The sequence below is a fragment of the Heterodontus francisci genome, chromosome 6 (genome assembly GCF_036365525.1).
Source record: "Heterodontus francisci isolate sHetFra1 chromosome 6, sHetFra1.hap1, whole genome shotgun sequence".
NCBI classification, from domain to species: Eukaryota; Metazoa; Chordata; class Chondrichthyes; order Heterodontiformes; family Heterodontidae; genus Heterodontus; species Heterodontus francisci.
In genome coordinates this window covers 49,136,974-49,162,393 of record NC_090376.1, presented here as the reverse complement: position 1 = coordinate 49,162,393, position 25,420 = coordinate 49,136,974, and the positions used below count along the sequence as shown (strand labels likewise).

The 25,420-nt window shown below is 45.7% G+C and overlaps 1 protein-coding gene and 1 pseudogene across 5 annotated transcripts in view; both read left to right on the top strand.

Annotated features, from left to right (window-relative positions):
- Positions 1 to 25,420, top strand: part of sgcg (sarcoglycan, gamma) — a 702,223-nt gene that overhangs the window by 572,913 nt on the left and 103,890 nt on the right. The window lies entirely within an intron of this gene.
- Positions 14,162 to 14,292, top strand: LOC137371628 (U2 spliceosomal RNA; annotated as a pseudogene).

The window sequence follows — 25,420 nt, the reverse complement described above, 5'->3', positions numbered from 1 at the left end:
GCAAACCTGGCCAGGCAGTGTGGGAACAGCAGGAAAACAGTGACAAAGAAGGAACATCATCACTTGTTCTCAAACTCAGAGCCAAACGCTCAGATACTGACACAGTTACACTTTAGCTTAAAGGTAGAATCTCCACATGGTGAGACACTGGGTACGAGTGACCAGTGGCCGGGGAGGAGCAAAGGTAGCGCAGGTGCCAGTTCGCCAAAGGGTGAGGTCACATGCAAGGGTAAGCACAATTAAATGTTGGTGCACTGGCAGGCCTGTCAGAATGCCTGTGATCGATGTTAAGGAGCATGGATGAGTCGGGCACCATCTTGGCACAGGGCTTTGCGCAGAGTTCGGAGCCTACCCACTCTAGCAGACCCAACTATGATGCAGCATGTGATTGCAGCACAAATAGAAGCCACTCAGCAGCTGGATGCTACAGTGGAAGCTCAGACTGAAGTCATGCAAACTCAGCATGTTGTCATGCAAACTCAGACTGCTCTCATGTAAGTTCAGCTTACAGCCACGCAAGATCAGACTGCTGCCATCATAGATGCTAATACCAGCGTTCAAAGGGGTTTTCAGAGTGTCACAGCAGTCCAGCGATCTTTCCTCCAACAGATTACGAGAATTGCTGAGGCAATGCCCTGGGGGAGTGGCAGTGGAGCACGTGTCTGCTGTCCTCTCTCAGGATGACAGCATTCCTCCTTCCCCTGCTGCCACTCCACCAATGTCCTTGCTGTTGCCTTTCAGTCAGCCAGCCCAGACTTCTGACACCCATGCCGGGTTGCGCAGTCCAAAGCCAGGCCTTCTAGGGCCAGGGCTGCTCAATGTCATCCTGCAAGGCCATCTGCAGTCTCCAGTGAAAGTCAGCAGCCTTCCAGACTGCTGCAGAATGAGGGCATCCTGACTGCTGCCAGAATACTAGACATTGACCTACATGATTCGTTGTGTGTGATCACACACGAGTTGGACGTTCGGGGAGTGGAATCCCTTTCCATTGCGGAACATCTCAGAGTTGACATGCAGTTCCCCAATGCGACATGCGTGCGGTCAATGCCACCGTACACCATGGAGATGTCTGCAATTCTTGTGAAGCCACATGATCGCTCCCCTTCTCTTTGGCAAATGGAAATGAAATGTATTCAGCTTTCTTGGAATACAGAGCTGCAGTGACTTCCCTTAAGTAACAGTGGATGCCAAACTGGGAGATGTTGCACATATTACCTGCTCCAGCCAGGAAGGAGCCAGATATATAAAAGTTCTGATGAAAGGTCACTGAACTGAAACATTAATTCTGCTTCTCTCTCCACAGATGCTGCCAGACCTGCTGAGTATTTCCAACTTACTGTTTTTATTTTATATTATATATTATATAAAAGTTGATGGTCACAGTCACCTTCACAGCCACCGACAATGTGATCCTCTCCCTGTTCTGAGGCAGCATTTGTGGCTGTAGCAGGTGGCAGATTTCGGTGAAGACCTCCTTAGTGAAGCAGAGCTGTCTACCACATTGCTCCTCAAGGAGGTTCAGGTAGGAGAATCGCTTCTTGAACACCATTGATGGGTATGGCCTCCTGCTGAGAGCCTTTCCATCTCGTCCTCCTTCCTGTTCTAGCAGCTAGTCCTGATTTGTGTCACCTCTGCTCATTCTCCCTTTCAAGCTATAGTCCAAGGGGGATGTATACTACTGCACCCAGGTCTGGGAGAAAGTCGTTTGTGCAAAATCCTTGAAGTCAGGGCAATGTCTTATAGCATATACCACACCATTCCTTGCCAACTTCAGCAACTATAAACAAATCTGGAAACAACCAAACACTTCTACAATTGGAGCAACAGTCAGTAGAAATCTATCAGCAACTAGCCTGAAATTAGTTGATGATACCTTTCAATAGCGCCGATGAGGGGTCCTTGCTGCTGCTGAACACATGTTCAGCTGTGCATGTTTAAGAGACATTGTTGCTGGAGAATTGAGCTCCAAAATAGCACCGCTAGCATCAAATCAGTGTTATACGATGATTGACGTCACAATCTGCCATCTCTGCATACTTCCAGCAGATGCTTCCTGCCCACATGTTAATGCCTTCACCAAAACGACATATGGCACAGCTCGCACCGGAAGTGTGCGCCTGTGCTGTGGATGCCATGTTAGAGGCAAAACAGCACCAGTAGTGCCAAAGTAAGGACGCTACAGAGTCAAATTTCACAGCCAAAGTGTTTCACCCACATGCTTGCTGTGGGGATAGTTGCATTTCATCATGTGGGGAATACAGTAATCGCAGCTACATTAGCATATCAGTTGCCCTGGAGGTCCTTCTTCAATGTGTGGCCCCATTAGGCACAAGCCTGGTTCTTCAGGAATTGTGAGTCTAGTCACTTTCCGTGACCATCCAGAGTGTTGCACAGAATGGCTGACTGCAGTGGAGAACCAGAACATGTGTCACATGGCCACAGGCCTCCAATATGCATCGCCTGGGGAGATGAAGTTCCCTTAATTTGTATTATCTTAAGCTAAAAGTCTTGCATTGTGTTTCAGGTGGTAGGTCAGGGGGTTTACTGTCTCCATCATTTCCAGGACTGCCTCAGATTTTCTGTGTTGCCTTTTGAACAGTAGAGAAACATGGACCAAAGAGTGAAAATAGATAAGTCCCCTGGGCCAGATGGGATTTATCCTAGGATTCTCTGGGAAGCCAGGGAGGAGATTGCAGAGCCGTTGTTGTTGATCTTTAAGTCGTCATTGTCGACAGGAGTAGTGCCGGAGGACTGGAGGATAGCAAATGTTGTCCCCTTGTTCAAGAAGGGGAGTAGAGACAGCCCTGGTAATTATAGACCTGTGAGCCTTACTTCGGTTGTGGGTAAAATGTTGGAAAAGGTTATAAGAGACAGGATTTATAATCATCTTGAAAAGAATAAGTTCATTTGCGATAGTCAGCACGGTTTTGTGAAAGGTAGGTCGTGCCTCACAAACCTTATTGAGTTTTTCGAGAAGGTGACCAAACAGGTGGATGAGGGTAAAGCCGTGGATGTGGTGTATATGGATTTCAGTAAGGCGTTTGATAAGGTTCCCCACGGTAGGCTATTGCAGAAAATACGCAAGTATGGGGTTGAAGGTGATTTAGAGCTTTGGATCAGAAATTGGCTAGCTGAAAGAAGACAGAGGGTGATGGTTGATGGCAAATGTTCATCCTGGAGTTTAGTTACTAGTGGTGTACCGCAAGGTTCTGTTTTGGGGCCACTGCTGTTTGTCATTTTTATAAACGACCTGGATGAGGGTGTAGAAGGGTGGGTTAGTAAATTTGCGGATGACACGAAGGTCGGTGGAGTTGTGGATAGTGTCGAAGGGTGTTGTAGGGTACAGAGGGACATAGATAGGCTGCAGAGCTGGGCTGAGAGATGGCAAATGGAGTTTAATGCGGAGAAGTGTGAGGTGATTCACTTTGGAAGGAGTAACAGCAATGCAGAGTACTGGGCTAATGGGAAGATTCTTGGTAGTGTAGATGAGCAGAGAGATCTTGGTATCCAGGTACATAAATCCCTGAAAGTTGCTACCCAGGTTAATAGGGCTGTTAAGAAGGCATATGGTGTGTTAGCCTTTATTAGTAGGGGGATCGAGTTTCAGAGCCACGGGGTCATGATGCAGCTGTACAAAACTCTGGTGAGGCTGCACCTGGAGTATTGCGTGCAGTTCTGGTCACCGCATTATAGGAAGGATGTCGAAGCTTTGGAAAGGGTGCAGAGGAGATTTACTAGGATGTTGCCTGGTATGGAAGGAAGGTCTTACGAGGAAAGGCTGAGGGACTTGGGGTTGTTTTCGTTAGAGAGAAGGAGGAGGAGAGGTGACTTAATAGAGACATACAAGATAATCAGAGGGTTAGATAGGGTGGATAGTGAGAGTCTTTTTCCTCGGATGAGGATGGCAAACACGAGGGGACATAGCTTTAAGTTGAGGGGTGAAAGATATAGGACAGATGTCAGAGGTAGTTTCTTTACGCAGAGAGTAGTAGGGGCGTGGAACGCCCTGCCTGCAACAGTAGTAGACTCGCCAACTTTAAGGGCATTTAAGTGGTCATTGGATAGACATATGGATGTAAATGGAATAGTGTAGGTCAGATGATCGGCGCAACATCGAGGGCCGAAGGGCCTGTACTGCGCTGTAATATTCTAATTCTAATTCTAATTCTAAAGCAAAGTGATAGAATCATAAAATAGTACAGCACAGAAGGAGGCCATTCAGCCTGTCATGTTCATGCTGGCTCTCTGCAAGAGAAACTCAGCTAGTCCTGCTCCCCGGCCTTTCCCTGTAGCCCTGCAAATTTTTCCTTTTGAGAGCCCCAATTGGATCTGCCTTAAATCGGTGTTTCAAATCATGAGGGGTCTGGACAGAGTAGACAGAGAGAAACTGTTCCCGTTGGTGGAAGGGCCGAAGAACAGAGGGCATCGATTTAAGGTGATTGGCAAAAGAACCAATGGTGACATTAGGAGAAACATTTTTACGCAGTGAGTGGTTTGAATCTGGAATGCACTGCCTAAGAATATGATGAACGCAGATACAATCGGAGCTTTCAAAAGGGTATTGGGTAAGCCCCTGAAGAGGAAGACTTTGCAGGGCTACGGGGAAAGGGTGGGGGACTGAGACAAGCTGAGTTGCTTTTGCAGAGAACCAGCATGGACATGACAGGCCAAATGGCCTCCTTTTGTGCTGTAACCATTGTATGATTCTATAATTCTATCACTTTGCTTTGCTCCATGTTTGTCTCCTGGTCAAAAGACAACACAGAACATCCGAGGAAGCCCAAGATCTTAGACATAGTTTGCCAAATAGCAGAGGAGGAATGGAAATTGTAAATCCCCAGAACTACCACCTGAAGTATAATGCAAGATGTTCAGTTTAAGATAATACAAATCAAGTGAACTGTACTCCACAGACAATTCACAAATTCCACCTCCGCAGGAGATACATATTGGAGGTCTGTGGCCAACTATAAAATCTCTTGTCAACCTTCTCTTCTGTAAGGAGAACAAGCCCAGCTTCTCCAATTTATCCATGTCCATCATCCCTGAAACCATTTGCTAAATGAAGGGTTCACATCCTTCCTAAAGTGTGGTGCCCAGAATTGGACACGATACTCCAGTTGAGGGTGAGCTAGAGTATTATAAAGGTTCATCATATCCTCCTGGCTTTTGTACTCTATGCATTGATATGTTTGTGGGAATCTGTTAGCAAGTAGAGGTACAGTATCATGGGGTTTGGTTTGTGGTGAAGCTTATGAAGCATGTCCAGGGTCCTTCATTTGGAGGTAGTGATCCTAGTCCTGTTTGGGAGGTGGGGGTGGTCTGGAGCCATTTCTTGGAAAGCTGCTCTACTCAGGCTGCCATACCCACACGCACAGAACTGCTGCACAATAAGGCAAGAATGCATCAACTTGGAACCTGGTCATAAGCTGTCTACTCCCTAAAACACTAATGACCAAACTCTGTGAGATGCCATTTATGCAAGTCAGTGCCTGGCAAACCCCCAAATTCTACTGAAGCTAAGGGACATCATCAAGTCCTCACAATACCCAAAGAGTATGGTTCTCGGTGTACATTTAATGATACCAGTAACCTCATTGCATCTTTTTTTTAATCTTGAAAGTACCCTGCAACAAAACTTTACAGAGGCTTCACAAAGTGCATTTTATAATTTTTGTCTAAATAATAAAGATATCTTGTTAATTTTAACTAAACATAAATGACAAAAGTAGAATACATAAATCAACAGATAAATAAGAATTTAAATCGCTATACCATTTTGTCTCTTTAGTTAGGCCCTGGTCATCTTATAGGTCATGTCCCATATTGATATTTCCTTACAATGGATGTTGAAACAGTGGTGTGAAGTGGTTCTTGTGTTGCACTGAAATAAAACAAGCATTAAACTGCAATTAGTTTAGTCAAACTGACATAGATTTGATGTCTTTCCAGCAATGTGAGGGCAGCTGGAAGAGGTCACTGCACTTCACAACTGAAACTAGGGTAAAGCTGAAAGTTGAAGCTTTAATATTAATGGTTAGCATTATGCACCGCCTGAATTGTTCTAAAAGTTATAAAGAACTGATGGATAAGTCAGTATTTTTCTATCATTGGAAACTTTCAACAGAGATTCGTGTATGATGAGCAGAGTGTACATGTTTGAATATACATACAGAGTTGTGTTGGATTTGTGTATATATACACAGTTCATTTATCTCATTGCTGTTTGTGGGATCTTGCTGTGTGCATATTGGCTGTAACATTTCTCTATATTACTGTATTACTAGATAGCTATTTCCCTACATTACGATATAACTGTGAGTCTACTTCAAAAATACTTCATTAGCACTTTGGAACTCGTAAAAGGTGCTACAGAAATGCAATTTCTTTACTTCTTTAAATTGTCTTCTACTAGTTTCACCCTGTCTATCTCTTTGGCCTCCTTGTCTCGAGAGACAATGGGTAAGTGCCTGGAGGTGGTCAGTGGTTTGTGCAGCAGCGCCTGCAGTGGCTATAAAGGCCAATTCTAGAGTGACAGACTCTTCCACAGGTGCTGCAGATAAAATTGGTTGTCAGGGCTGTTACACAGTTGGTTCTCCCCTTGCGCTTCTGTCTTTTTTCCTGCCAACTTGCTGAGTCACTTCGACTCGCCACGCTTTAGCCCTGCCTTTATGGTTGCCCGCCAGCTCTGGCGATCACTGGCAACTGACTCCCACGACTTGTTATCAATATCACAGGACTTCATGTCACGTTTGCAGATGTCTTTAAAGCGGAGCCATGGACGGCCGGTGGGTCTGGTACCAGTGATGAGCTCGCTGTACAATGTGTCCTTGGGGATCCTGCCATCTTCCATGCGGCTCATATGGCCAAGCCATCTCAAGCGCCGCTGACTCAGTAGGGTGTATATGCTGGGGATGTTGGCCGCCTCGAGGACTTCTGTGTTGGAGATACGGTCCTGCCACCTGATGCCAAGTATTCTCCGGAGTCAGCGAAGAGGGAATGAATTGAGACGTCGCTCTTGGCTGACGTACGTTGTCCAGGCCTCGCTGCCATAGAGCAAGGTACTGAGGACACAGGCTTGATACACTTGGACTTTTGTGTTCTGTGTCAGTGTGCCAGTCTGGACATAGCAGAGGAAGCCTTTCCCATGCGCTTGTTTAATTCTGCATCTAGAGACAGGTTACTGGTGATAGTTGAGCCTAGGTAGGTGAACTCTTGAACCACTTCTAGAGTGTGGTCGCCGATATTGATTGATGGGGCATTTCTGACGTCCTGTCGCATGATGTTCGTTTTCTTGAGGTTGATGGTTAGGCCAAATTCATTGCAGGCAGCCGCAAACCTATCGATGAGTCTCTGCAGACAGTCTTCAGTGTGAGATGTTAAAGCAGCATCGTCAGCAAAGAGGAGTTCCCTGATGAGGACTTTCCGTACTTTGGTCTTCGCTTTTAGACGGGCAAGGTTGAACAACCTGCCACCTGATCTTGTGTGGAGGAAAATTCCTTCTTCTGAGGACTTGAACGCATGTGAGAGCAGCAGGGAGAAGAACATCCCAAACAGTGTAGGTGCGAGAACACAGCCCTGTTTCACGCCACTCAGGATTGGAAAGGGGTCTGATGAGGTGCCGCTATGCTGAATTGTGCCTTTCATATTGTAATGGAATGAGGTGATGATACTTAGTAGCTTTGGTGGGCATCCAATCTTTTCTAGTAGTCTGAAGAGAGCACTTCTGCTGACGAGGTCAAAGGCTTTGGTGAGATCAATGAAAGCAACGCAGAGGGGCATCTGTTGATCACGGCATTTCTCCTGTAGCTCGCGAAGGGAGAACAGCATGTCAATGGTGGATCTCTCTGCTCGAAAGCCACACTGTGCCTCAAGATAGACACGCTCAGCCAGCTTCTGCAGCCTGTTTAAAGCGACACGAGCGAAGACTTTCCCCACTATGCTGAGCAGGGAGATTCCACGGTAGTTGCTGCAGTCACCGCGGTCGCCCTTGTTCTTATAGAAGGTGATGATATTGGCATCGCGCATGTCCTGTGGTACTGCTCCCTCATCCCAGCACAGGCAAAGCAGTTCGTGCAGAGCTGAAAGTATAGCAGGCTTGGCACTCTTGATGATTTCAGGGGTAATGCCGTCCTTCCCAGGGGCTTTTCCGCTGACTAGAGAATCAATGGCATCACTGAGTTCCGATTTTGTTGGCTGTACGTCCAGCTCATCCATGACTGGCAGAGACAGGGTTGCATTGAGGGCTGTCTCAGTGACAACATTTTCCCTGGAGTACAGTTCTAGGTAGTGCTCCACCCAGTGGTCCATTTGCTTGCGTTGGTCAGTGATTGTGTCTCCCGATTTAGATTTGAGGGGGGCCCTGTATTCTATTGTATTCCCCTGTATTCTATCATCATTTAATTTGAAGCAGCAGTTTAGATTAGATTAGATTAGATTAGAGATACAGCACTGAAACAGGCCCTTCGGCCCACCGAGTCTGTGCCGAACATCAACCACCCATTTATACTAATCCTACACTAATCCCATATTCCTACCAAACATCCCCACCTGTCCCTATATTTCCCTACCACCTACCTATACTAGTGACAATTTATAATGGCCAATTTACCTATCAACCTGCAAGTCTTTTGGCTTGTGGGAGGAAACCGGAGCACCCGGAGAAAACCCACGCAGACACAGGGAGAACTTGCAAACTCCACACAGGCAGTACCCGGAATCGAACCCGGGTCCCTGGAGCTGTGAGGCTGCGGTGCTAACCACTGCGCCACTGTGCCGCCCCATCTATCTTTTCTAGTTGTGTATTTGAACATACAGAAAATGATAAGAGAAAAAAACAACTGTAGCATGAAGCCTATCGCAATGGGTGCAACCGACACACACCATTAATCCGGCCACAGCCACATAATCTATTGACAGATATAAAAAAAAGAGATAAAAACTTAGGCCAATTTCGGGGAAAAAAACTCTGGAAAATACCTCTCTGACTCTCAAAAACAATCAAGCCAGCCCCAGGTAATTATGGTGACTGGTATCACCAACCCCTTCTTAGCTGCCCCTTTCAATGCTGAAAATCACAAGTTCCTCCTCAGTCCTGACGTCTCCATACACTATCTCCAGGATACTAATGTCTCCCTTGTGTCATGTTAATCAGGACTTCACATAGTTTTCAAAATGTGGTCTAACCAGAATACTATGCATGTTATGCATAACAACATAAGAAACTGTGAAATGGCTAAAAAAAAAAGCCTTTTGGTCCTTTGAGACTGTTCCCTTCAATGTGGTATGACTTCCAATTAGCCCAGTTGAAAAAAAACTGAGGAAATTATGTTATAACAGGCAAAGCATCCAACAACTAAAACAACAAACGTATTACCATGTGCTGAATAATGACTTTCCCTGATCTGTGTTCTCCTGTTCTAACTTTATATTTCAGCATTCTTCTCTTTTTTCTAGCAAAACAGTAATCATAAAATGAATGATAAAAAGCAAATTGCTTATTGATTAAGAGTAAGGTTGCAGTGTGATAGTGAGTATATTATTAGCCCATCCGATTCATGTACTTTACATTTCACCAAGAACAAAGTTATAGATATGTGTTATAGTTATTTTCCAAACAAGTTTAATTGCATTCACAAAACATGCCAGTAAAACATCAAATGTATCATAGCCCCATCTGCAGGTGAAATGTAGCATTAATTGAGGAAAAATGCAACATATAATCTCTGATCTGATGAATGTACTGATGGGATTTGAACAGAATTGTGATCTTAGTTGATTATTAATAAATAACAACCTGACCAAATCTCCAAACCTCATAACCAAGACATGTACATAGCCTACTTAAATTTAAAAAAAATACTATTTAAGTATATTTCTTCTCTTCTACACGTTATGACGGTGCTTCTATATTTTTTGTTAAGTTTTTTTTGAGGACTCATGTATTTTAGAATTATGGACATTGTTTTATTTGGGAAAACAGAAAAGGATTCCAAGGATGTTTTTTTCACTGGAGTCATTGAAAGGTCTTTTGGACTTGGTTTGAAAACAACACTTACTGGAAGTCACCTGTCTTCAGATAAATACCCAGCAGGGGTTTTTTGACTTGGAAATGATATTTACAGAGAAGTGACAGGTCAAGATTTATAGGGGTCAAGAGGCTTGACTCTTGTGATATTGTTTTTTGTTTCACTTTGGACAATGTGTTGGCTTGTGAACTGTTGTTTTGAAGGCAGTTGGAGAAAACCAGCAAGAGAGCAGTCACCATCAGCACCCTCTTCTATCTCTTTGAAAAGCCTGCCAGCTTTTCCATCTCTTTGAGAATCTCTTTGAAACGCATCTAAGAAATAGAGAAATTGATGCTGCATTCCTCTTGAAAGGCCTGCCAGAAACCCCTGTTGCTGCATTTCTCCTGGAAAGCCTGCTGAACAGATCTTCAATGTCGCCAGAAAAGAACTGTTCTAGAATGATCTGTCAAGGCAGATTTGGGACGCCAAACCAAAAAGGGACAATTGACATCTTTCCATATTTTCTCTTTTTTCTTCAAGAATTAGCAAGTATTTGGCCAAAGTATTCTTTTTTGTCTTTTTTTTTTACAAAGCTCTAAAGAGAAAATCTATTTTTTGCGGTTAACCAGTGTCTGTGTGTGTGTGAGGGGCTAAGGTAAAAGGGAATTTTCATATTTCATTCTGTGTGTTAATGCTTTGCTTCTTTACTGGTTAAGTCTTGTTTTATAATAAATTGATAATTTTGTTGTCTATTAAAGGAACCTGGTTGGTTTATTTTATTCTGGGATAAAATAGAGTCTATGATTGACCATATTGGTAACTGGGTAATCATTTAAACATATTTTGTGACTTGTGGAGAAGTGGAACTAGAAAAAACAGTGCACTCCTCCCACCTCAGTTGTAACATACAGCAACCCTCAAAATGCTTTAATGGTTAATAGTTTGTAAATGGTCTTGATGTGTGGGGATAAATGTTAAAAGCATTGCATCATGGATTCATCTTTTGACTATCAGAGCCAAAAAAGAAAAATAATATTATATATTGTATATATTGATTTTCATCCTTCAAGGTGAAGATGACCATGTTCATTGGTAGGGTTCCGATGAGTATGTAGTTGACTGCTAAGGCCAATCTGCACCCGGAATGTTGTGCTGCAAATAGGGCAGAATATCACTGATTGAATTTTGGACACGCTGTTGGCTCGGGATTTCCTCTCCTCGTGTTTTCTCTCTCCTTATGATTTGCGCTTACTTTTGAAGGAGGCTGCACCCTTTTTTATTTGGTTGCGCCAGGTACAGCGATCCTGGGCGAGCTTCTCCCAGGACTCAGGGTCAATATCAAAACTCCTAAGTGAAGCCTTCAGAGTGTCTGTGTAGCACTGACTTTGAAGACCACGAAAGCGCATCCCAGTTTCTAACTCTCCCTAGAAGATTCACTTTGGTAAGCGAGTGCCGGGCATTCTGGCTGCAAGACCAGCCCAACTCAGTTGTGACTGTCTCAATATGGGGCTAAATTTTATGGGCCCCCGAGACGGATTCAGAGCAAAGGGGTCCATAGAATTGCGATGGGAGGCAGGGGGTGGAGGACCTGCTGCCTCCCCATCGCAATGCAATTTTGTCGAGGGCAATATAGGCTGACAACGGCCTTCCCGCCCAGAGACCAATTGAGGTCCTTAAGTGGCCTATTAACAGCCACTTGTGGGCCTCTTCCTGCTGCCACTGGGTTTTAACCAGTGGCGGAGGTGGGGGTGGGTGGGGAGGGGAGGGTGCCTCTGCCATATGGGGAGGTCGCCCAGTAAAATGAAGCGACCTTCCTATGGGGTGAGGGGTGGGGCAGCCCTCCTCTGTGGGAAATCTGTGGGAAACCTTCACCAACCTTAACCATCCCCTCCCCCTGCATAAACCGCCCACCCTCCCCTCACCCCTTAGCCGTTGCCTGCCTGTCTGGCTCTGTCAACCCTGCCTCACTTACCTTGGATCTGGGTCTCCAGCACTGGGCCTCTTGCAGTACCAGCAGTGGCCACTGCTCCTGGCCACTGCCGATACTACTGAGCTGCTGGCCCTCTGAATGGCCGGTAGCTCTTGGAAGTGGAATCCCCATCTTTTAAGGAATGGGAATCCCGGCACTGGGATGTTAATTGGTCCCAGCCGTAGAATCGCTCTGGGGGAGCACCAGCTGGCTGAGGCGGGATTTCCCCCACTTTTCTGGCCCGCGCCAGGAGCCCTGCCATGGGCACAAAATTAAGCCAATGGTGTAGATATTTGGCATGCTAGCTCAGGTGAGTATCTGAGTGTCCGGTATTTTGTATTTTGTCCTGCCATATGATCTTCAGAAGCTTCTGAAGGCAGCTCAAGTGAAAGTGGTTGAGCTTGGCATGACGCTGGTACACAGTCCAAGTCTCGCATGCGTAGAGCAGAGTGGGCAGGACTATTCCTCTATCGACTTTCAGGTTGGTAAGTAGACTTATTCCTCTTTTTCCCAGACTGATATTCAAACTCTGCCAAAGGCAACACTTGCTTTGGCAATTGTTACATGTGTCTCATTATCTATATGGACAGCTCGAGAGAGTGTGCTGCCGAGATAAGTGAACATATGCACTGCTGACAGTTTCTGGTCATGGACTGAAACCTTGGGCTCAAGATAGGGCTTTCCTAGAGCAGGCTGGTACATTACTTCCGTTTCCTTTGTGCTGATCGTAAGACTAAAGTTGTTGCATGCATTGCATCCATGCTGCATTGCATGTCCAGCTCTGAACTGGCAGCTATTACATAGAAACATAGAAAATAGGAACAGGAGTAGGCCATTCGGCCCTTCAAGCTTGCTCTGCCATTCATTATGATATAGTATATGCATATATAAGGATGAAAACTTAAAAAGCTACAAATGCAAGAATGCTGAAATAGAGCAGTAAATGCTGAAATCAGGTCAGTATCAGTAGAGAAAAAGGTTTTTTTTTTCCAAATGCTGACAGACCTGCTGTTGTTTCCAGCATTATCCATCTGTTTTAATTTCAGAATATAAGAGGATAAAAGAAACGAGCAGGACGATACTGTTAAATAAGTTCGCTGCAATAGGTACAATGGTCAACTCATCTCCTTCTGCACCATGATTTCTATGATTCGGTGATATGGCTTGCTGTCACTGCATCTGATTTCAATTGCGATATGGATCAGGTATAATGCAGCTAGCAACATTCATCCTCTATTTGATTGATTGAAATACTCAACAATCCACCCACACCTCAGTCAAAAAGAAAACAAAATGTAAAAAATACGAGAGGTGAGCAGTTCAAACCATCCACTAATTCATGTACAGTGGGATCACCTTTAATTAAATACCACCCTTCAATCTATAATAGAATATTTTGACGTAATATGCTGCAGATTTTAATCATTATATGGAAGGTATGATAGAGATTAAGGGTCATATCTACCTCTGGGTGTTAAGATTAATGAATAAGTAGATGTCAAAAACAGGGAAGCAAATGTAATAGAAAACAATGAAATATTTTTCTTCTATTTTTCCCCACTATTTAGAGTCTTGCTCTGATGTTAAATCATATCTTAACAAATGAGCAAAAGTAATCAAAGAAAATGGCTGTTAATGCCTTGTTAAAGACCAATCATTAGAAACTCTGGACTCACACTCAGTATTATTAATTAACTTTATGAAGGAAGAACTAGATTATTGCCAAGGTGAATTTAAGGAGCTCTGTAATTATACGTCATAATTCGTTGGGTATATGTGAATGACTGTGACTTCCTGGGCAATATTCTCGTTCATCTGAGTTTTTATGCATAAATTGTATGTCATCACATTGCCAGCATTTTCTAATATACTGTGTAGTAGCTGCTTGTCCTCATTTCTCAGGCAAGAAAAACTTGAGCCGTAGTGATTTGTTTTAAATGGAGATTATAAAGCAATTTTTTTAAGAGGACAGTCCTGAGCCATCCAAAGTCAAAAATTTCCTTTAATGCACTCTCTAACTTGAAAAAAAAAGCTATTTAAATATTCTCAGTCATTTATTCAAACCTCTTTTTAAATCGAGACAACATAATGGCTTTAATATGTAAGGACTAAGTTGACTAAGTGACCGAAGGCAGCTCCATATCCCAGAATCCACATTGCTATACATGTTGAAGTGGATAATTCCACTGCTTCTCGGCCTTTTGGTAAAGATCAAGTGTAGTATCTGTTCTTATCAGTGCTTACTTGGTTGAGAAGAGACCATGATCATTGCCTTTTGATTCTGGGTAGGCTTTGAGTGAAATGACTATAACCAATCTTCGAGCTTCAGGCCAGGGAGTGCGCAACACCGTTCGGGTGGTCGTGCAGGACAAGGAAGGAGATGCACCGGTCGATCGCACCTTCTTCATCAAGAAAATCCTCTTCGATTGCTGCGGATTTCAAGCGACGGACGTCTTCTGCCTACAGGATTTCCCCAGCAGTGCATACTTCGACGTGACGTTCAGGAACGTGGCGGGATGCATCAAGTTCCTGAAGGCATTCAAGGAGAAAGGGGACCGGGCGCCACTGTCGATCCTCACAGCGGAGCCGCTCTTCACGCTTCCGTCACAACTGGACCGGGTGGTGACGATTCACCTCTACAACCCCATGTTCCGGTGGTGGATGTACTCACCTTTCTCGCCAGGTACATCGAGGTGGCCGGCAGCAGCACTGATGTCAAGGACCCCTTTGGGATTTGGACCAGCAAGCGGCAGGTCAAGGTGACCTTGAAGGTCGATGCCAGTGGAGCCATCATCCACCCTCCCTCCAGCTTCGCTATCGGGGGAAGTCGAGGCTTCTTGGTCTATGCTGGGCAGCCCAGAGTTTGCCGCACCTGTGGCAAATCTGGTCACTTGGCAGCAAACAGCAGCACGGTTGTTTGCAAGAACTGCAAGGAGGAAGGCCATCAGACCAAGGACTGTAAACAGACTAAGTGTTGCAACTTGTGCGGTGCGGCAGGCCACCTCTACAAAACCTGCCCCAAACGCTGCCTCAGTTATGCTCAGGCAGCAAGGTCCAAGGAAAGGCCGGGATAAGGTTCGACGAAGGCGTCCGGTGTTCAAAAGGAGACAAGCAACCTTCTCCGCAGTGAGGAACTTCAACCTGAGAAAGAAGGGGAGGCAGCTGAAACCAGCGACCCAGCACCTACCCTGTGCCCAGAAACCACCCCCCCCCTCCACAGACAGAATCAATGGGGGAGGAGGCAGCAGATGGACAAACAGGTCAGTGGCAAGTGGTCCAGAGGAAAACCACAAAGAAAAAACATCCAAAAGTGGAACAGGCCACCACCCAAACCAGTGGCAAGAGGAGGCTACCTTCTGAAACAGACGACAACAGCGCCTCTTCACTGGACGGGGAAATGCTGGAACGACAGCCCCTTCAAAAGAGGCGGCAGAACTCCAAGGAGATGGAAGATAAAGCATCCCAGGCACTGGGCACTGGAAGCTGTGATGGGCCCGGCGTGCCCCAACCCCAAAGCGCCACACGTAACGACGTGGCCAACGCATCTCAGCTCCGGGACACCGGGAGCAAAGACACGTCTGGCACACCTCAGCTCCGGGAAGCCGGGAGCAGTGATGTTTTCGAGGAGGAACAGAGGGAAGCAGCAGAGGACAACACAATCCTTGCTGCCTACAAGACCCCCCAGATGTCACACCAGCGGAACAAACCCTGCATGAAAAGCCAAGAAGGGTTTCTGAGCCCAACCAACGTGAAACTGCTTGCGCACACGATGGGTATGCAGGAACATCCCGAAGGACTGGGACTAGCAAGGACAAATGGTATGGGAAGCAACAACTAACTTTAAAAAAATGGGTGTAAGGATTGCTTCCATTAATGTGCGTAGCATTAAATCTACTACGCGATGTGTTTCAACCTTGGATTACCTCGCCAAGGTCAAAGCTGACCTACTGTTTCTGCAGGAGTGTGGAATACCACACCTCAGCACCTACAGGCAGTGGTTGCGATGGTGGTCCCACGGGCCATCAATCTGGTCGGGGGGTAATGATTGCCGTTCCTCCGCCCTGGGTATTCTGCTGCGGGGAGGTAACTTCACCATCTCCGAAGTTAAGGAGGTGGTGGGCGGTCGCCTCCTCGTAGGAGACGTGATGTACAACAACGCTCCGCTCCGGTTGATCAACGTGTACGCCCCGGTACAACACAGCGAGCAGCTGACCGTCTTCCAGCAGCTCCCACTGCTGCTGGCGACGTCCAGGCCGGTCATCCTAGGCGGTGACTTCAACTGCATCATCGATGCAGCTGGACGATCCGGCAGTGACGACAGCAAACTGGACGCTACATCCAGATTCCTAATAGAAACAGTTAAAGATGCCAAACTGCACGACGTCTTCAGCAAACCTGCAGACGGAGCACAGCGCAGATACACATGGTCAAGATCGGACGGGTCTGCCCGTTCCAGGATTGACTTCCTGTTTGTGTCCCGTGCTGTCACGGTCAGATCCACCGACGTCAAGCCGGTGTTCTTCTCCGACCATTGCCTCTTACTGGCCGACTGTCACTTACAGGACGACCAGCAGGTTGGCAGAGGGACGTGGAAGCTCAATGCTACACTGCTGACCCCAGAGAACGTTGAGGAACTCAAAAGAGATTACAAAGGTTAGAGGACCGTGAAACCCCTCTTTGAGTCTCCAGTTCACTGGTGGGAAGCAATTAAGGAGAACATCAAGAGGTTCTTCATCCACAAAGGTGTTCAGAGGGCGAGAGAGACAGAGGGAAATGTCCCGACTCCAGAAAAGTATGCAAAATCTGCTCCGGTTGCAGTCAATGGGGGTCGAGGTCAAGGAGGATCTCCAAGAGGTGAAGAGCCAGCAGGCCTCGCTCTTTGCCAAGGAGGCCTCCAAGATCATCTTCCGGTCCAGAGTCCGCTCCATCGAGCAGGATGAGACGTGCTCGCGTTACTTCTTCCAAAAGGTACACAGAGAGAGCTCTGTTATCAGCAGCCTGAAGGAAGAAGATGGCTCGGTAACGTCTTCGCAGTATGACATACTAAGGATCAGCAAATCCTTTTATGCTGGGCTGTATGACGCGAAGCCCACAGACAGCAGAGCCTCCCAGTCCTTCCTGTCATCTATCACAGAGGTCTTAGATGACAGCAGGAGGGAGAGACTGGACAAGCCGCTAACTCTGGACGAGCTGACAAAGGCCGTCGAGTCCTTCGAGACGAGTAAAACTCCCGGAAGCGACGGCTTACCGGTCGAGTTGTACTCGGCCCTGTGGTACTGGGTCGGCCCGGACCTGCTGGAAGTATACGAGAGTATGCTCCTGGCCGGCAGCATGTCAGAATCCATGAGGAAAGGCATCATCAGCCTCATTTACAAACGGAAGGGGGAGAGGGCAGAAATCAGAAATTGGCGGCCCATCTCACTGCTTAATGTTGACTACAAGATTCTGTCCAAAGTCATAGCCAGTCGAGTCAAGTCTGCTCTGGAGTTGATGATCCACCCCGATCAGACCTGTACTGTACCCGGCAGGAAGATCTCTGATAGTCTCGCGCTACTCAGGGATACGATCGCCTATGTGCGGGACAGGAGGGTGGACACCTGCCTCATCAGCCTGGACCAGGAGAAGGCTTTTGACAGGATATCGCACACCTACATGATGGACGTGCTTTCCAAAATGGGGTTTGGGGAGGAAATCTGCAATTGGATCAAACTGCTCTACACAAACATCAGCAGCGCAGTCTCAATCAATGGGTGGGAATCGGAAAGTTTCCCGATCCAATCTGGAGTCAGACAGGGCTGTCCTCTCTCCCCTGTCTTGTTTGTTTGCTGTATTGAACCCTTTGCTGAGTCTATTAGGAAGGATGCGAGCATAAGAGGGGTGACAATCCCAGGCAGGAGAGGCACTCAGGTTAAAACCTCCCTGTACATGGATGACGTCGCCGTCTTCTGTTCAGATCAGCTGTCCGTGCGCAGACTGATGAGCATCTGCGACCAGTTCGAACTGGCCTCGGGAGCCAAAGTTAACCACGGCAAGAGCGAGGCCATGTTCTTTGGGAACTGGGCTGACTGATCCTTTGTCCCCTTCACCGTCAGGTCAGACTACCTGAAGGTGCTGGGGATATGGTTCGGAAGGGCCGGGGCGTGCACCAAAACCTGGGAGGAGCGAGTAGCCAAGGAACAACAAAAGTTGAGCATATGGGGGCAGCGATCTCTCTCCATTGTGGGTAAGAACCTGGTCATCAGGTGCGAGGCGCTCACGTTGTTGCTGTACGTGGCGCAGGTCTGGCCCATACACCACTCCTGCGCTGGGCGGTCACCCGAGCCATTTTCCGCTTCATCCAGGGATCTAAAATGGACCGGGTCCGGAGGGACACGATGTTCAAATCTCTGGATAAGGGCGGGAAAAATGTACCCAATGTGGCCCTCATCCTGATGACTACCTTCGTGTGCGGCTGCATCAAGCTGTGTGTAGACCTCCAGTACGCAAACTCCAAGTGTCACTACGTGCTGAGGTTCTATCTGTCCCCGGTGTTGCGAAGTATGGGCCTGGTCACATTGCCGCGGAACGCTCCTTGCAGTTGGACCGTGCCGTACCACCTATCCTTCGTGGAGCAGTTACTGCGGGAAAACACCTTTGACCACCGCTCCATCAGGCAGTGGTCTGCACGGAATGTCCTCAAGGCCCTACGGGTAAAGGAGACGGTGGATCCTGTCGGATGGTTCCCCGAGCAGACCATCAAAGTCATTTGGCGGAATGCCTCATCACCAGAACTTTCAAACAAGCACCAAGATGTAGCTTGGCTGGTGGTGAGAAGGGCCCTCCCCATCAGATCCTTCATGCACGCCCGAAGTCTCGCCCCCTCCGCACAATGCCCCCGCGGTGGCTGTGGTGGGGAAGAGACGGTTGCCCACCTACTCCTGGAATGTGTCTTTGCAAAGCAGGTGTGGAAAGAGATGCAGTGGTTTTTGTCGAGGTTCATCCCAAGCATCTCTGTAACACAGGAGTCTGTGCTCTACGGGTTGTTCCCAGGGACGCACACCGAGACAAACATCAACTGCTGCTGGAGGACTATCAATTCGGTGAAAGACGCCCTTTGGTCTGCCCGAAACATGCTGGTCTTCCAGCGCAAAGAGTTGTCCACCACCGAATGTTGCAGACTGGCACATTCCAAGGTCCAGGACTACGTGCTGAGGGACGCACTAAAGCTTGGGGCAGTCGCAGCAAAGGCTCAATGGGGAAAGACCACAGTGTAAGGTTCCCCCACCAAGCTGAACTGAGGGGCTGGATCCATGGGAAACCCATCGAACTGTATCGGGAAAATTCTGTGTGCTGTAAATGTAAAAATGTATATGGCATGACAATGAAATGGAAGGGTTGTGAGGCAACTCATGATTGTATTGAAGGAAACTGATCACCTTTGCACTGTTTGTATTTTTTGACTTGATGCTGTTTTAAACTGTTTGGGAATGTAATTTTTACAGATTTTTATGAATAAAGTATATTTTGAAAAAAAAAAAATTCCACTGCAAAGTGGACTGGTTTGGGAGTACATCGTGGTACAAAATATGGCAAAAGTTTTCATCATCATTAAAAATTAACAGTTACGGGATAAAGGGAAGCACTATTGAAAGAATGGCCTTTTCTCTGTGCATTAACATACGGAGGAAAAGAATATAATTGGGAGTGTAAGGCGAACTGGTTCCAACATGAGTTTTACTGAAGTGGTGTACAGTCCTGATAGTCGGCCAGAGAGTGGGCAATTTGTAAAGGTGGGAGTGTGCAAAATATTACAGCTGTTCAAGGAGGTGGCTCACACCACCTTCTCAAAGGCAACTAAAGATTGGCAATAAATGCTGGCGTGGCCAGCGATGCCCACATCCCATGAAACAAATAAAAAAATTACTAAATCATCAATATTCTGGCCACCTGTGGGATCTAGAGAATCTAGCTGTAGCAATGCACAGATTGACATCAATTTTACATGTTAATTATAGCAGCTGTAAATCAAGAAGATACCACAATTGTTTAAGAACATAAGATAGCATAGAACAAACCCCCAAAGGCCTATTGGGTGAGGGCACTGGAGAAAAACTGAGTTATTGCTCTGGAAAGTCCAAAAAAGACAAGCCTCAAGTTTCCCAGGCCTCAGACAGAAAACATAGTTAGAAATGTTTCACACACACATGTTTTTACTGGGAATGTTGTGATTGTATATACTTTCACTGTGTTAAAGATGCTGAGGCAGAAATTTTTCAGGGTTTCCATCATCGTCCATTGTACGTGGTGAGAGACTTCCGGAACTTCCATGGAAACAGTTCAAATGGCCATTTCAACCTATCCTCCAGAGGTTCTGCTAGCCTCGCACTAGAATTACCACTGAAGACCAGTGAGGCACTATGGAATTTCAACCCCCCTTATTTTCAGTACTAAGCTTTCAGCTTATTGAAGGAAGCCAAACGGCATCAAAAACATATCTGGAGTGATTTCATTAATTTCATGCAATTAATGGCAAGGGGGTAGATTCTGTAACAGTTGTTTAAAGTTAGCTGTTTGAAACTTGGTACACTTTTCTGGCCTTGCTACCATATTTTAGTGTTTATGTTTGGTAATACCAGAGTATGTATATACTCACTATTGTGTCTGTCGATGAGGTGCTTTCTTGTTAAAGACCTCTAATGACCACAAGACTATTAGTAGTCAGCTGTAAAATAACTGTAATCTTTTTCTTAATTTGCCAAAATATATTCTACTTTATTAAAGGTTCCCCAATCAATACTCAAGCCAACCTTTTCATGAGTACTGGTAAACATAGGAAAACATATTCAACCATCACAAAATTTGTCAGAAGGCAGCAGTTAACCTTTCTTCAGTATATGTCTATGCAACATCTTGAGAAAATCCTACATTTCACCGTATAGCATTTCAATCATTGTCTGATGAACCATTTAAACTGATAAGAGTCAGTGCAGTGATGCTGCTGTGGAACTTAGTTAACAAAAAGTTTGCAGGTCTGGATCCTGCAATATTTTTCATGCACACCTAAGTCAAAAATAACATAATTACATGGATGTATGATTCATAATACTTCTTAAAATAATAAATTTTCAGCAACTACAATCTAAGGGAAGGGAGGAGGTACAATTGTTTTCATTAACAGTCAATTCGTTTCAAGACCCATGATTTATTTCAACAAATTTAATACAGGTTTCTAGCTGTTTCAAAGTCATGGTAGTAAGAGATGAACATGACAATGATTTACAATAAATGCAGATAAAAATCATTCAAATTCAATTCACTTATTTAATCCATTGCACTGCAAAATATTAAAAAAGGGCTTTGCTTTTTTAAAAGGAGTTCTGTCACATGATCCTCATTAAAAGGTGGTCACTGAAGAAATGAACTCCAGTACTTCTGCTGTTATTTGCATATACTTGTCACTCAACTTATCATAATCTTTTGAGAGCAGGAATTGGAATTGTTGGAAGTAATTCCCTCAGTATGAATTGGTGGGAAACTTTTAAAATGCTGACAGGCACTGGACACTTTATGCAAGTGCAAGTTTCATATCAGTACCTGCTATTGAGCAGGGTGAACTGTACAATATTGTTAGTGTGCTGTTAGCATTGAATGAGGATAGTAGGCTTTGGGTCAATGTAACAGGAGTTTATTTACAGGGATCACATCTCTAAGGTATCTACATTAAAGGCCGGCTTGGGTCTGCAAATGAAACCCGACCCGAGCCCAACAGAACCACATCCGACCCGAGCCCGATCCGGCCCGATTCCTTCCATTTTTTTCCCGCACCCAACCCAACACAACCCAACTACTGGAATGTTCAGTTAACCTAGCTTCCATTTTTCACTTTTTAAGCTTGCGCAGATAAGCAACAAAAACTGTAACTGGACTTGAAAGGTTGTTTAAAAAGTACATTAAGATTGGAGCCACGTACCGGAGGTGGTGATAGAGTGTGTCTGACCCGGCCAGACCCGAACCTGACACATGTCGTCGGGTTCGGGTCGGGTAGCCATGCTCTAATCTACATGAACACTGAGCAACACGAGACATCACATCCTGTGATGATGCAACAGCTTATGTACATTATACGACATGAACTGGCTGGATGAACATAATAGGAGCAGAAGTAGACTATACAGTCCCTTGAGCCTGCTCCATTATTCATTATGATCATGGCTGATCTTCTGCCTCAACTCCACTTTCCCTTGATTCCCTGAGAGCGCAAAAATCGGTCTATCCCAGCCTTAAACATATTGAATGATGGAGCATCCACAACCCTCTGAATGAAGAAAGTTCTCATCCTCTCGGTCCTAAATGATCAATCCCTTATCCTGAGACTGTGCATCTGTGTTCTAGATTCTCCAGCCAGGGGAAACAACCTCTCTGTGTTTACCCTGTCAAGCCCCTTCAGATTCTTATCTGTTTCAATGAGATCATTTCTCATTCTTCTAAACTCCAATTTACTCAGACTCTCATCATAGGACAACCCTTTCATCCCAGGAACCTATCTAGTGAACCTTCACTGTACAGCCTCCAATGCAAATATATCCTTCCTCAGATATGGACCAAATTGTAGCAAAACGTCCTTATTCTTATACTCCAATCCCCTTGCAATAAAGGTCAACATGCCATTTGCCTTCCTAATTGCTTTCTGTACCTGCATGCTAACTTTCTGGGTTCCTTGTACGAGTACACCCAAGCCTCTCTGAACATCAACATTTAAAAGTTTCAGACCTTTTAAAAAATATTCTGCTTTTCTATTCTTATTACCTTACACTTCGCCACATTATACTCCATCTGCCACTTTGTTGCCCTTTCATTTAATCTGTTTATATCTCTTTGCAGCCTCTTTAGGCTGGACTTTCCCAAGGGTTTCAGTTGGCCTCCTAATTGGCTGCCTCCACACTTGGCATCCTATTAAGGATGGCAGATGGGCTCTTAATGCTGCCTGCTCAATCAGTGGGCTGACAGCTCTGGAGACTCTGGAGATGTGGGCGTTGCTGAGGCAGGTCAGGGACTGCAAGGGCGCCTCAACATGGAGGACCCCTCGGAGGTGTGTAGTTAAGGTTCAAATTATTAGGGGCGAAGCTGTTTGGCCCCTCGAAGCAGAGTGGACGGGTAATGCCTCCAGGTGCATTGCTTGGGCAGCGAGTGTGGACTTTGCTGCTGGTGGAGCCTTCTTTGGAACATGTATCCTCTGGCTCAGATGGCCCCCCTAGCCTGCCACAGGGAGGCCGTCTCCAATGAGCCGGCAGCCTCTGCACGCGGCAACGTGCCGCTCCACCGGCAGCAAAACGCCGGTGCGCTCACAATGTCAGGCCTAATTGGGTTTGTAATCAATTGGCTGCCCGCCTCTGCAGTGTGGGCAGCCAATCCGGGGCCCCGTCTGCACATGGGAAACTTCCTTGGTGGCAGCAGTGTGTTGGGAGCTGTCCTGACGCAGCTCCCCTCTATTTCCTAGGCCCACCCTGTCTCTGAGCCCGCCATCCTGGGGCCAAGAAAATTCAGCCCTTTGTGTCCTCCTCACAGATTCCATTCCCACCTAGCTTTGTATCGTCTGCATGGAGTTATACCACCAGCTCTTTGCCATTCTTTGGTTAGGTAAAGCAAAACCTGTGCAGAGTTTTGTGCATCATCATCCAACAGCCAGTTCGATTTCAAATGTATGTGAGCATTGGGCAGGACTGTCAGTTCTTTGCTAACATTCAAACATATTAACATTTTCCAGGAAGTCCACTCGATTGTCTGGGAGCTTTTTAATGTTCCTTCACATCATGCAAAGTTATACTGCAACCAGTGCAAATTTAAAGAGGTATGCATTATCTGCTCCAAGTGTTAAAGCAAAAATGTTCCATTTAACGGCCTATAAGGTTCTACTGTTCAAACAATTCCTCCGACAACCAACTCAATTTAAAATATGTATCATGTCAATGGAATAAATGTGTATCGTTCAATATTGGTAACAAATTTCTAAACATGCATGGATGCAATCTCTCTGTCTCCTGTATGTAAAGAAATAACCCATTTAAAATAAACAGGCTGATACAATCAGTAACAGAGCTCAGGGGGCTTCATACAAACACTTTCATGCATTTGTTACCAATATTGAGGTGAGGTCAGAGTGACTGCCCTTGACATCAAGGCAGCATTTGACCGAGTGTGGCATCAAGGAGCCCCAGCAAAAATTAAGTCAATGGGAATCAGGGAGAAAAGTCTCTGCTGGTTGGAGTCATTCCTAGCACAAATGAAGATGGTTGTGGTTGTTGAAGGATGATCATCTCAGCCCCAGGACATTACTGCAGGTGTTCTTCAGGGTGGTGTCCTAGGTCCAACCATCTTCAGCTGCTTCATCAATGACCTTCCCTCCATCATAAGGTCAGAAGTGGGGATGTTCGCTAATGATTGCACAGTGTTCAGTACCATTCGCAACTCCTCAGATACCGAAGCAATGCATACCTGCATACGAACATATGAATTAGGAGCAGGAGTAGGCCCCTCGGCCCCTCGAGCCTGCTCCACAATTCAATAAGATCATGGCTGATCTGATTGTAACCTTGACTCCACATTCCTGCCTACCCCCGATAACCTTTCACCCCCTTGTTTATCAAGAATCTATCTACCACTGCCTTTAAGATATTGAAAGACTTTTCTTCCACTGCCTTTTGAGTAACAGAGTTCCAAAGACTCACGACCCTCTGAGAGAAATAAATTCTCCTCATCTCTGTCTTAAATGGGTGACCCCTTATTTTAAAACAATGGCCCCTAGTTCTAGATTCTCTCACAAGGGGAAATATTCTTTCCACATCCACCCTGCCAAGAGCCCTCAGGATCTTTTATGTTTCAATCAAGTCATCTCTTACTCTCCTAACCTCCAGCGGATACAAGCCTAGCCTGTCCAACCTTTCCTCATAAGACAACCCGCCCATTCCAGTTATTAGTCTAGTAAACCTTCTCTGAACTGTTTCCAATGCATTTACATCCTTCCTAAATAAGGAGACGCATATTGTACACAGTACTCCAGATGTGGTCTCACCAATGCCCTGTATAACTGAAGCATAACTTCCCTACTTTTGTATTCAATTCCCCTCACAATAAACAATAACATTCTATTAGCTTTCCTAATTACTTGCTGAACCTGCATACTAACCTTTTGCGATTCATGCACTAGGACACCCAGATCCCTCTGCATCTCAGAGCTCTGCAATCTCTCACCATTTAGATAATATGCTTTTTTATTCTTCCTGCCAAAATGGACAATTTCTCATTTTCCCACATTGTACTCCATTTGCCAGATCTTTGCCTACTCACTTAACCTATCTATATCCTTTTGTAGCCTCCTTATGTCCTCTTCACAACTTACTTTCCAACTATCTTTGTGTCATCAGCTGATTTAGCAACCGTACCTTCAGCCCCTTCACCCAAATCATTT